The sequence below is a fragment of the Abrus precatorius genome, unplaced genomic scaffold (assembly GCF_003935025.1).
Source record: "Abrus precatorius isolate BTA unplaced genomic scaffold, Abrus_2018 Scaffold10, whole genome shotgun sequence".
NCBI lineage: Eukaryota > Viridiplantae > Streptophyta > Magnoliopsida > Fabales > Fabaceae > Abrus > Abrus precatorius.
Window position 1 is genome coordinate 33969277 of NW_020874292.1, and position 14916 is coordinate 33984192.

Sequence of the window (14916 nt, forward strand, 5' to 3'; positions counted from 1 at the left end):
TGAATGATCTTGTAGACCTGGTTGACAGAGGCAATTTTACTAATTGCCTTACCTATAACATAATGTAATTTTGGCAAATAATATTTGATAAATTATAAATTAAATAATATTTAAAGTAACTCTATTCTTATCATACGAAGTGTTTTACAATTAATAATACGTAATAGACCCCTTCTACTACTATACTTATCAAGTTATCATAACCCTATTCGTTTTCACCTTTTACTACACCTTTTGAAAACCAGGTATCATCAAATGGCAATAAATGCTTTTCGTGCTACCTTGCCTATCTAACCTTAAGAGCAGTGCTTAACATGTTGGTGGAAGATCTTACGTATGGATTATCATTCCTTTCGTACAATTACAAAAAAACAATAATTAATAAGTAGGTGTGTGTTACATATATAAAAATTAAACATTATGTAATTACTAAAATTAAGCTTATTGAGCTTACATAAAAAAATGTTGAACCAATTCTCTGCATGCTCTTGATCATGGATCTTGCCCTGACACAGGAACAACTTTTAAAATAAAAAGCATTTCTGACAAATAGCACTCCATAGATATTGCGGTATGAGAATCATTCAATAAAAGATTACCTCTAACATTGCATACCTGAACCTTCTTTGTATTTAATTCTTATTCAAGCTCTTTTATATTTAGTTCTTATAATTTTTTTTATTTTTTTTTGAGATATATGGAGTTACACAACATGCAACTATAGAATGTCAATTGAGGAATTTCATCCCTCAAAACCTAGACATAGAACAAGTTGATGATACCAACTTTAATTAGAAAGTGTAAAATGATCCAATTCTGACTCTTCTCGGGAATTCCATCCCTCTCCCCACGATGGGCAATGTTCACTCAAGATTGAAGAAATGAGCCTTGATTATAAATCTCAACCTCCCACTCTTTTTTTCAAAATTGTAAAAATTTGTTTAATAAGCAATATATATATATATATATATATATATAATTTATGAAATGAGTTATATATATATTTTTTTTCTCTTGCAATAAGTTATCCATAAATTCACCCAAACTGATCATATATAATTTTTAAAATAAAAACTACAGTATTAAGGTTTGTTTTATATTTTTGTCAAAATATATATTGTTTCTTATATATCTCATTCATTTTTAATTTAATCCTAATTATAATAATTTTATAATACTCTTTTATAATTTTTATAAAGTTTAAAGACCAAATTAAAAAATATTATACACATGGGATCAAATTCAAAGTATGTAACAGTAAGAATTAAACTAAAATTTCATAACACGAGGACCGACATCGGTAACTGTTATAATGGATCTAAACACCAAGATTTATTTTTAAAAAATTTTAACATATAATTTTTAAATATATCTTAAGAAAAAAAAAGTATGCAAGTTATAATGAAAATGATTTTTTGAATGTATATTTAAAAACACATATTAAAAAATTTAAAATATAATATTTAATATTATTGACGTATTAAATTAGGTGATATTTTATTATTTTTAATAAAAACATATTATACATGAATTTTTATTATATGTTTTTAAGTATGTATTAAAAAATAATTAATAATTTATCAAGTAATTTTATACATATCAATTTGTTTTCTAATAAATATATAAAGATATTAATTTATACAAAATTATTTTAAATATATTAATTATTTTTCTGATAAATATATTAAGTCCTTAAGAAACATAAACTTAAAAATTAATTAATAATTTATCAAGTAATTTTATTTTATTTTAATTTATATTTTTAAATAGAAATAAAAGTTAATTATAAATTCACTCTTACAGTACTCTAAAAGTATTAGTATGAAATCTTGAAATCATAAATTAACTTTTGATATAATTTGTGAAAAATAATTTTTGAACAGTAAAATTTTGGAAATGTTTTGAAAGTAATTTTAGAGATTAGTTATTTTTTCAACATGATAGGTAGCTTTTTTATATTAAATTTTTATTTTTTAAATATATATTAATTTAACGTTGAAGTTTTATAATATATTTTGAAATTAATCTCTTTCTTTAATATTATTTATTGAAAAAATTATTGTTAATAATTAAAATACATACTTTTTAAAAATTTATAAAGCTTAAAAATAGTTTATATATTTTTTATTATTTATTTTAAAAATATTTTAATTTAAATATTTATACAGATAAAAAATTACTAGGAAGGTAATATTCAAATCTTTGTGTAGAAATTAAAGTGTGCTAATTCAATATAATATTTGCATTTATTTAAAATATAATTTTAATATATGTTAAAACAGTTATTTAAAAAATATTTAACTTTTCCCTCTTTAATTGTTTAATATAAAATTGAAATAAAAATAATAGAAAGGAAACAAAGTAGCATCTAAAGAGCCAGAGACAAGCAGCCAGCTAGGCAGGAGTTGCAGGGAATCTCAACTGACATGTCTGCAGAGTTAGAACCGCCCATCTTAGCCTGTGTTTGTAGCCGATTAGCTTCGCACGTGTACTGTGCAGTCTAGATATCTCTATATCTTTTTATTTTTAGGGGTTATTTAGTTTTTAAAATATTATTTAATTTTTACATATTTATGAAGAAAATTATGAAATTTGTATTTTTATAATTAAAAAATACCTTAAACGAAATGTTCCATAATTTGTTTTATGGGTGGACAATACTCTCGTTTAATTGTGTCAATGTAATAATTTATTCTCAAAAGTCCTTTCCTATTCATAAGGGTATTGGGTGGAATGGGGAGATGGAGTGGGTGTGTGATGAGTGGAGGTATATAGGTTGAAAAGAAAAGGAAGCATGTGATGAGTGATGTGAAATTGGTGCAGCTTTTGTCGCCTCAACCACTTCCATCGCCGACCCTTGTGTGGGGTTCTGCCTTTTACGCCTAATTCTTATTCAGTGGTTATAGTGCTGCTGCTCCTCCTCCTGCTTCCTGCCGTCCACTCCCTCTGTACTCTTTCCCCTTCTCCTTTGTACGGTCAATCCTTTCATTTCCTACTTTTTTCATATAACCAAACTATCTTTCATATACAAACATGTTGAATGTTGATTTCCACTGTCCTTACCATTATTCATGTTAACTTCTAATTAAGTTAAACTAATACTATAAATACTTCCCCTTTATTTGCATGCATAGAGAAGATGAAGATATGAGAGAGGTAAAGCACGTCCCTCGCTTCGAAAAGACATGCAAATAACAGTAATAATCATTTTGTACCATAGTTTGAATGAGAGAGATAGAAACACACGTTAATAAACAATGTGATATGAAACAAAGGAGAGACATTAAAAAAATCGAAAATGAATGTAAAAATAATTGAATATTAAACGATTTATTTTAATATATTTTAATGATATATAATTTTTTTATAAATAATAAATTAAAAATATAATATAATAATTCTCTAAGAGATGCATATATTATACTATTCTTCTCCTTAGTTTAAAATTATATAACTTCATCTTTTCTAAAAAATAAAATACATAATAAATTAATTTTTTTTTATTTTTTTATTAAATTGAACTTAATTATGATCTGTTTTAATTTTTTAGAAGACAAAGTTATAATTTTAAAATAAAAAAGACGATAATGTAATAAATTTTTAAAGAAGGAAATGTAATTTACTGTAATTTTTATTATAAATATTGAAATATATTAAAAAACAAAAGAATCCTGAAAAAAGGAAGAAGAGAAAATAGTATCCATGAGAGTTGCGGTTCATGTACTGAAGTGGGGGATGGTGATGGACATGGTTACCCCATGGGTGGTGAAGTCTTGCAGATGATAGAAGGTGGTTGTACAGTTGTGCCATGGTAACTAACAGGGCCAACACCGTCAAACATGCTGCCAAATTTCACACTCCCATTGTTGGATTCGAGTACACGAACAGGGATGAGTGCTGCTTTCTCACTGTTCTGAAGGACAAATATGTCTTTTTATATAATTTTTTTATTTCTTTTCTATTACTTTTATCAAACAAAACAATACATCTTTGACATTTATAAATTATTAGTTTCAGAAAATTTTAAGAAATTAATTTTAATGCATATAAACATTTAATTTAATTTTAATTGCTATTATATATATAACTCACATTATTTTAATTTCAAGTGAAAACCTATAACTACACTATTTTTGTTAAAAGGAAAATTAGGTTTAAATGAGTTTTTATAAATACTAAAATTAAAAATTTAGTATTTTAAATAACGTACAACATTATGCTTATATATATATATATCATATTTTAATTTTAAAATATTTTAAAAATGATTAAAATTTGATATATAAGGCTTATTAATTTATGAATTATTACGGTTTAATTATATTTTGATATAAGACATAATATGATTTTATATTAATACAAAATATTATTTAATCTATTTTTCTAATTTTAGATTACTTTTTATCAAATATTATATATATATATATAATTATTATCAATTTAAGTTTATTTAAACTACAATTGAACTAAAAAATTGTGACTCAATATATTTACTATTTAATAATTATAACTTAATTTTAAAAATATAGATATGACTTGTTATTGTTTATTTTTTTTAATAAATATAAATTTGTTGAAAAATTCAATTATAGATTTCATACGAAGTATATATAGTTAAGGTTATGATATAATAATTAACAGTTTTTATTGCATTGTGAATAGTGATCATATAATTAAAAAGCAAATGTATACATAAATGAAATATATAAATGAGGATAGTTGTCTCAATAGTTGTGTTTGTCAATATATCAATGATGTTCCAATGAAAATTATCATCAAGATGATATACGACACCCCGTTAGAGACCTAGAAATGCCTACCAGATCCAGATTACCCTAACCCTTCTTTATATTAAAGGCATTTTATAACTCAATGTAAGCTTTATTTATAATCACTCATCATATCTGCCAAACAATTATTTAGCTGCTAGCTAACATGTTTACAAAGCTGAATTTTGTTTCAATCTTTTAGTTAACAATCGATTTTTCAATTAAAACTCAAAGATCAATTATTAATTTGACCTATTTCAATGATTCAATAAAAATAAATAAATTATATCAGTGCTTCAATATTCAAACAGAAATTAATGTTTCGCAATTTATGTAATTATATTGTTTGTTATAAAATAAAATCGAATAACTAAAATATCAATGTTATTCAAGGTATTAATTAACTACATTTTTTCATAACACATTCTTATTTATTTTAAAGTTTGAAGCAATAGATTAAGACAAAGGAAAGAAGAGAATTTTAAAAAAACCACAATATATCATATTTATTTTTAGGTTAGACCTACCTATTTAGATTATGAATAAGAGTTTTTCTATTGAGTTCAAAATTGAACTAACTTTATACATAAAATTTGTAGAATTGAACATTTGTTAATAACTCAAATTTAAGACTGGATAAGCTTTAATAGAAAATTAAAATTACAGAATTTTAGATATAGAAAAATTAAAGAGATATGGAATAACATTTACTTGTTAACTAAATAAGATGAAATTCATAAAATCTAAAGCACTAATCCTTATTTATATTGATCACAATCTCAACGAAAATATATTTTGAGACATTAGGAAATATAAAAATAGATAAACAGAAACCCAGTCCTAAGTGTTAATCACATACTCTAAATAATTTTAAAATACATAGCATTGATATTAATTTTAAGATATTCTTATAGTTGTTTTGATTTATAAAAGTTTGATATAAATAATAACTATTTTATGTCATTTGAGGTATTTATTTAATATTAAAAAATTAATAAAAATTATTGTCAAGCAAATTTTTAAGGTACTGTTACAACTAATTCTATCAAATTATTGTAACTGAATAAATTAATTTAAATGTTTTTAATTAAAAATTAATATTTTAACTTTTAGATCGAAATTAATTTATTAGTTATTTTCACAAAACAAACTTCAATGCTCACATCTTTTCTATCTGAAAAAAGTATAAGCAAACACGAAAATAAAGTTGGATTGTGTTTTTAAATATTTTAGCATAATACAATATTTTTTTGATAAGACAAGTTAAAATAGAGATGGTGTAATATTTCAAGATAATTGTTTGAACCTTTAAAGTTAAAATAAAGGTTGGAGAATGTTTTTTGAAGGGTCTTAAATATGCAAAATTCTTCTCTTCTTCTTAAGCGATTTCAAAAAGCTTTGATAAAAAAACAAATCAGTTTCGAAAACGCGTATACGCAAATCTTATAAGATATGACCATACACACTAAGATATGACCTAGTTCTATTATATACCATATCTTAATATGACCTACAAAGGCTTGCGCAGCAAAGTAAGCAGATTAGAATATTTCAAGAAACTTTGAAATTTTCAGATCGATAGATAACTTATTTTTTATTTAAATATATTTTGTATTTTTATATTTTTATAAAAATTTAATTTTAGTCTTTGAATTTTTTAAACTTTAATATTTTTTTATTTTTTTTTACTAACATAGTTTTAAAGAAGATTAATACGTTTCATTTCGAGATAAAAAATATTAAATTTGTAAAAATTTAAGGAGTAAAACAATAAAAAAATAAAATTAATGAAGATTGGTCTGAATGACAAGTGACTCAGTATTATTTAAGTAAGGTCTTAAGTTTGAGTCTTTATATATGAAAAAAATCTTCTATAATAGACTCACCTACTACATTTAGGTATGCAACCTGAATCGGATACGGATTAAACCGGATGAGTAACTAAAATCAAACTTTCATAAAAATATTAAAATTAAAAATATAAAAAATAAATTTAAATACTAAGAAAGGATATATATATAGAGACAAGATCTTTTTACACCAATGTAAATTAGATTTAAGTTAAATGAAAGATTCAGATTGAGTATAAGAGTTTTTAAACTTATACTGGTGTAAGAAAATTATTTCCCATATATATATATCCTTATTTTTCAATATACATATCAATAGAAAAATTACGTTTCATAAAATAAAAAGCGACACATAGAATATACACATAAGCAATAAAAAGCAAGAAAGGAATTAGTAAAAGAAGCCATCGTGGTTGAAAACCAAGCAAACAAGACATGACACAACTAAACGCATAATCGTATGATCTTACAACCAAATTGAGGAAAGGTTAACTTCTTAGGCTATCTATTTCGCCATTTTGGGGAACAAAGTTTTGCTTATTCAGCCAGCTTAATTAAAAAGAAAAGGTTGTCTGCCATTACTAAAATCAACCCAAAGATATGCTGCCATCAATACTTGTGAATTGTGACAAATTAGAAGACATGCATATACATATTGCACACTTATAACTTGTAATTTAAGACTTAGCTATCAATGTTACATGTTAAATCCTTCCATCAAACCTTTCACCATCTAAGAATATTGGAGGCAAACAGAATGATTCCAACCCATCTTCCAATCCCGTTGCCTTAGCCACTCGACACGCCAATGGAATGATCCATGCATGTTAGGTATATATGCACATGGTTGTGCCCATAATGCCCACAAAGATCATTATCATTGATAACGAAGTTAATTAAAGTGCATGAGTTGTATATAATTAATTGCTCTTTAATAACTAAAATGTCCTTTTAATCTTAATTAACGAAGTTGCATGTCTTTGGTTAAGCTAATCATGGGATCATTAATTCCCACTAAACAAGTTTATTCCTCTAGGTCTTTTGTAACACCAATAAAAATTTTATGCAAGGGATGTTAGTGTTTCTGTAGACATGCATATCTACTTGATGGATCCACCCACACCGTTGAACACGAATTTTTCTAGTGTCCCTAAACTGCTGAATTTAGTATCTACCAAGAGAGAGAAAGAGTCAATTGGTGGGGTTATAGGACCTTACGATTTTTGTTTTCATTCTCATATATGCTTAGGGTGACAACACAGAGAGATTCTTGCTAGTTGTCCCGGGCACCAGCCTGGAATATTACTAGGAAAATCATAGTTGCTTCAAACAACGATATTCAATTTAGCTAATTGGTGCAACCCACTTTATAGGGGAATGACTGTAAAATTTCTGCAACTCAGTAATTATAGGGAAATGAGAAAGCTTTGAATGTTTCCCCCGTTTTTTTTCAATGAGTTAGTGGAATAGAAGTATACAATTTCTCTCGCGAAAAGTGATAAGTGTTAATTTTTTATATAAGAAAATCATGTTTAATTATCATTAAAATTTGAGTGTAATTAAACAGTACTCAAACTTAATATGTAGATCTTGTAATTAAACATTTAGAAATATGTACATGAGTTATGAATTTTGTCTATCTTGTAATAATCATTTAATCTTTTTATATTAAATTTAGTTTACAAAATTAATATTTTTTAACATAGTTCACAAACTTGTCAACATTATTATAACTTTTCTTTCCAAATCTGATAAGTCTTGAAATGAAAGGTCATAAATTAAAAAATAGTAAATATTTTTTTGTTAAAAATTATTTTGAAAGTATACTAAAAATCACAATAAAAACATATTAATAATATTTCTAACAATTTTTTTTTTATTTAATGTCTTAAACTTACTGCTCAACTTTTATCTTATTTTTTATTTAGCACAAATCTCTTTTCTGTCAGTCTTCATCAAATATTTATTAATAATAGAAAAAAGAATGAGTAGAAGGAAGGAGAAAATGTAAGAAAAATACTAGATATATTTAATGATTTTAATTTTGATGTACTAACAATAGAGTTCCATCTAATTAAAATGCATAATAAAAATGCTTTATAAATAAATTATTATAAAAGTTAATAACTGTTATGGATATATGATTAATAACATTGTAAAATTGTTTTGTATTAAAAATAAATTCATAATTGATGTTTAAGTAAAGTAAGATGCTTTTTTGTTAATAAGAGTTATTATTGGTGTTAATATGCATGTACATCATAGACGGAGAGAAACAGAGAAATGAGGTTTGAAGTTTAAAGATGGAGGCACTAAGGTCACCATCCAGGTGATTCAACAATATCTTGGAGTGAAGACTCAAGTGCTTTGGTATCATCCACTTATGAAAGAATAGACACAATGTTTTCTTTTCGTGGGTCCAAGTTGTGTTGGCACCATTAGAAAGGTGGGGTTCAATCAATCAATTTCCATTCCCTTCCTCCAATAGCTTGAAGATAAAGACTAGATTTGGATGTGATAAATCTTAGGCAAGTAATTCATGTGGATGTGTTTGTGTGTGTGAGAGGATTTTGCAATGTGACACCCTACCCGTCTATTATATTGCAGTATATAAAAGCTGAATGGACTCCTTTTTATCTCACCAACAACTACAGTCCAATTGCTTTTATCCCAAAGAGAAATTATACAAATACACTTTCTTCATTTTTTATTATTCTTTAAAATTTATTAAAATTTTTAAAATATTAAAAAACATTAATTTAAAAGAGTAAAATACACATAATTTGTGTTGTTTGCAATAAATTTTAATTAATAATAAAAAAATGTGTTAAAAAATATATTAAAAAGTGTATTGTTAGTATTACTCTTATCATAAATACATGATTTTATATAAGAATTTTAAAAGTGAAAGGGTAAATTATTTTCATATTTTTAAAATTTAATAAAATTTTATTAAATATTTTTATATCATTTTAACTTTTCTTAATTTATATACTGTATAAAAAGTTGAGAATAATTTATGTAATAAAAAATCTACAATATTATATAAATTAAGAAAAAATTGTGCAAGATAAAAAAAAGAAATAAAACTTCATAATTTTTTTAAAAAAAAGTATAAGTGTAATTTGACCAAACAAAAGTATGGGATAAAGATTTTTAAATTAAGCTACAAACGGAAAAATAAACGCAGCTCAAAAAATAGGATGAGAAACTTAAAGATAAATGGATCGTCAAAGGCTTACAGCCTGGCTTATCTCAAATTTAACTCCTAATTTTATATTTAGTATATTTTAGTTTTTAAGAAGATATTATCTTCTAATTAGTTTTTTAAGGCTATACATTTAATACAATTAATTGAAAAATTAGCTAAAAGCTAAAATGAAACTTTCAATAAAAAAATGATTATGCCGTGTTTCATAAATTAGTTTACAAATATAAAATAACATATACATACACATACTTTTATAATTATTACTTTAAAATTTATATTCTCAAGTTCACGTAAAAAAATTGTATTAAATATTAAATAATTAATGTAAAATATATTAAAACATATGCTACTTGGCCTCACTCATTATGATAAGACTTAATTATTGTTATTTTATTATTATAAATAAAATAAATCTATCATCTATCATTCTATAACAAATTAGCAATAATATTATGATAAAAAGAGAAATTTATTAAAATAATAATAAAAAATTTAAAAATATTATATGTTATAAACCCAAATAGCGTATAAAAAATGGTAAAAGCTGAGATTATCAAACACCTTTGTTTTTATCAAATAAGCTTATAAATTAGATAAATAATGTTATAAATTAAATGTCTTCTTAAACATGCTCTAATCAAAATTTTTAAAAAATAATAAACATATTTTTTATAATAATTTCAATCAAACATGATTTATTAAATTAATTAAAGTATGATAATTTTAAAAACTATCTAATTAAAAAGAAGACTTCGGAAATTTTCTAAGTCTAGCACTCATTAATTTGAAGATTTAAACTTGTAGATTTATATAAAGGTTTAGCTTTTTTTTTAAGGTAAAAAAAGGTTTAGTTAAAGTAGTTTCTTTTAAGTTAAATCAGAATTTTAAAAAATAAAGGTAAATCAAGTTAAACTTTAAAAGATTATTTTTAGGGGAAAAGGATATTGGATTAAAGTAGCCCAATGATTCTTATATCTAAAGGGGGATCTTAGATCCAGAATGAGTAATACAAGTATGTACTATTTGATAAACACAGATTACAAGGTACACTTACTTTAATTTGCTCAAATTAACAACTCTAAATTTTTAATTAATTAATTAACTTCTGGTGTGCCTTAGCTGTATCTGAGATTGTCAATCGGAAGAGTACCCTTGCGATTGGACATAGGACAATTGTGTCACTACATCGTTGTTGCTACTGTATGTGATTGAACATTAGCCTACCATCCCTCTAACTACAACTTTTCCCTTCAATTTTACTGTTCGGTGTTAAGGATTGAAAAGGAGGGAGAGGATGTGTGGTAATAGGATTGTGTGGATGATGGGGATAGAAAAAAAGAAAAACCAAATAAAAGAAATCTAGAAAAAGAGAATGAAAAACTCTCATATAAGAGAGGAACACCCCTTTTGGATGTAGAAATTGTTTTATGAGCTTTTGCCTCACTGGTGAAAGAATGGATATTTGCATATTGAATTGAATCAAATTTTAGATAAAACATTATTTCAGTTCATAAACATTTCCAGGTTAAATAACACTTTCGTTAAGTAAATAAGTTACATGTTTAAAAATAGGCTACACATTTGTTTACAATGAAGTCCAACCTTAGTAAATATGTCGTCATCCCTATTCACGAGTATACATGGAAGCATACACATGTAGTTGTTTTATTTTATTTTTTCTCTTTTTTATGGCTATATATCACACATTTACTTGGTGGTTTAAGAAAAAACATTTTTGCTTTAAAAGAAAAAAGGAATTTTTTATCTATAAACCTAATCTGAATTGTTCTATTGGATCTATTACACATATGTTCAAAGACATAATGCTATATGGATGTACCAATTACGTAACAGCAACCTTGTTAATTATTAACCCATTTCTTTAGAGATGATAACTTTTCATGTAAAAAGCCAACAAATTACCAATTGTCCAATTGATTCCTAACATACCAATGAATAGACCAAGTAATAAAAAATAATAGATCTACCCAGCAAGAACATGACGAATGTAATAAACAAATAAACTCTGCCACAAATAGTATATCTATTTGGTTCCCAAAATTGTACAGTGAACTTGAGTACAAAATCATCCATGGAGCCCTTACAAGCAAGCAAGAAGCGTGATTCACGGAACAAGTAACTGCTAGAGGGAACCTTACTTAGCAAGTGTCCCTATTTAATAAATATTAGCCTTAGAAGGCAGCAATGTGTCTTCTGTTTATGTCTTGTATGTTAGACCCCCCACGCATCTCTTCTTTCAAATTCTCAACACCCCCACTCACTTGGTTTCATCTAAAACAATAAAAGGTTAAAAAGAAATAATCAGTTCTTATTTTTTAAAACTAAGTAAATATTTACTGATATTTTTATAATATGATTAAAGAATTGAAAAATTTATTAAAAATATTTTTAATTTTTTAATAGGAAAACCCTTAAAGAAACAAAGGACAGAAGTTAGGGTTGCAAATTGATTGTTTGCTGTCACCGACAATTTAACAAACTACCGAAGAAGAATAATGCATCTACCTTTCCTTCCTTAGCTCCACTCTGCAATAAACAATTGTCATGCGATTATGGACTTGGCATGGGGTTGTGATGATTGATGATTTTTTAATTTCATCACCTCCGTTTCTATGGAATACTTTGAATTTTGAATCCTCACACTCCAATCAATCACTGACGCCTTCTTGCAGAACATCATTAGATCACCTTTTCTTGCTTTAGTTACAGCTAGTATTCTTTTGTATATATTAACCGTAGTCAATATTACTCTTTAATTTGTAATATAAATTAAACCTTTTTCATTTGGCTATTATTGCTTTATTTGTTTTTAGCGTTTAACAAAGAAATTGTGCGCAATGAGAAATAAGGAAGAAAATGTCCTTTATTTTTCGATAAAGAGATTGTACTATTTTAAGAAAGATTCAGTTAATACACATGGATTCTACCCAAGAAATAATCTTATTTGCTCAATATCAATTTTTTTTATCAGATAATTCACTTTTTTCTTTTGAAAAATTTTATTTATATATATACACACACATGTATGTATCGTGAGTTCATCTTTATTTTAAGGGAATACTTCTGGATGCATGCATGCATAAGAAAAATAAAATATCACACACAATATCAAATTTTTGATGATTTAATTACCTTTTTTTATATTATGCCCCTCATTTTTTAACATTGTCATTCATCTTCTGAGTTTATGAACGATATTTTTATATGAAAAAAATATTTGTCTTTCATTTTAGGAACAATAATATTTATACATAATTTTTTTTTATCTTATCAAATAAAAAAAAGTTTCTTCCTCTTCAATTTGTTTTCTCAATTCAACTTATACATGCTCTTATGTAATCTTTTTTGATTTTTTACTTTTTCCTACCTTTTTTTAATTCATATCTGTACCTAGCCTGAGTCAAGGAAGGAAAATGCATGTCAATTTGTTTGGAGGCTGTAATCTCTTTATTATAATATTATATCCTGTCCCTACCAGAGAGAGATTACAAAAGAGTTTGAGACTTGTAACCAGATCAATAACTGCTAATGTGGTAGACATATCAGTGGCTTCTTATAGTGCCATTGGTTTCACTTTCACACTAGTTCACATGAGTAATTTAGAAGTCATAAATTAGGATGAAGATATAGAGGCAATGATCAGATTGTGATTGTAAGTAAATATGCAGAAACAATATTTTTATAGATCGAAATATCAATACAATACAATTGCAATAATTGTCATATTCAAACCTGCATTATTATGATTACAGTAAGATTCACAAGCACCAAACACATATTGCTATTAGTACTAAAATACTAACCAATGAATGCTATCTCAATAGCTGCCAAACCTACAATAGTATGATTTTATTCACTGTCATAAACCACAGAAAATTTAAATCGTAGCTACAAGAAGTAATAATCATGCATGTATCAGTTTACAGCAAAACTTCAGCCCTCTTTTCCATATCCATCAAGGATTATTGGTCCCCACCACATCTGTATTGGAGGCTGGAATTAAACTGTACAACTTACTGTTAGCATCTAACATTAAGAGCAGTTTTATCCGTATACCGATATCTTTCTTTTCTTTTTCTTTCTTTCTCGTTTCTTTAATTTTGGAAGTTATTACTTAAGAAAATAATTAAGATACGTTTTACCAAATAATTTAAAGTTAATGTTGTACACAAAATAAAAATTAGTCAATTTCAAATGAAAGTTTTATTAAACTATAATGTGACCAAATCGTATATAGGAGTTAATACTAGACTTTAAAGATACCATACAAAAAATTTAAGAGTATTAGAAATAAAAATATTAAAATAAATGTATAATCACAAAAAATATACGATTAAAAATGATTATATACAATAAAAGATTAGAATAACAACTATTAATAAAAAGATGACAGAATATCACTTAATTAGTTTATATATAAATAAAGAACGCCTCTTATACAGATTGATAAAGAAAAAAAATCAATAAAAGGAGACTAAAAATAATCTTAAAAAGTCATATGATAAAAAAATATTTGAGAGTTTACTTTTTTTAACCAAATTCAATAGTATTATTTAATCTGTGTTCAAATATCAACTAATAAAATAAAACTCTGTTATTGTTATATTGCCTTTAAAAGAAATTATTTCAAAATACGCTTGATAATAATTTTTTAAAAAGCAGCGTAAGAATATGTTAAGGTTACTCTAACTCGCGTCGATCGAAACATTTTGTATAACTTATTTAAATTTATAAAAAAAATTATAAATTATTTTAACTTGTTTAAATAATGGTTAAAATTAATAAAATTTATTGAATAAATGCTTAATTAATCTATTTATTTAGATATATGCATAATCAGTATTAGACTGATTATACAAAGAATAAACTGGCCGGTAATTAGCCTCTTCCATCATTTTAAACATACATGATAGTATGATTTGCAATAATGTAAAACCCTTTCAGAAAACGTGCATATATGAAAACTTAGACTGTAATGAAATTTTTTTTAGTAAATATCTTTCCATTCGAACAAATAAATCTTTGGTTTACAAATTTACATATGTTCAAAAATAAAATAAAGATT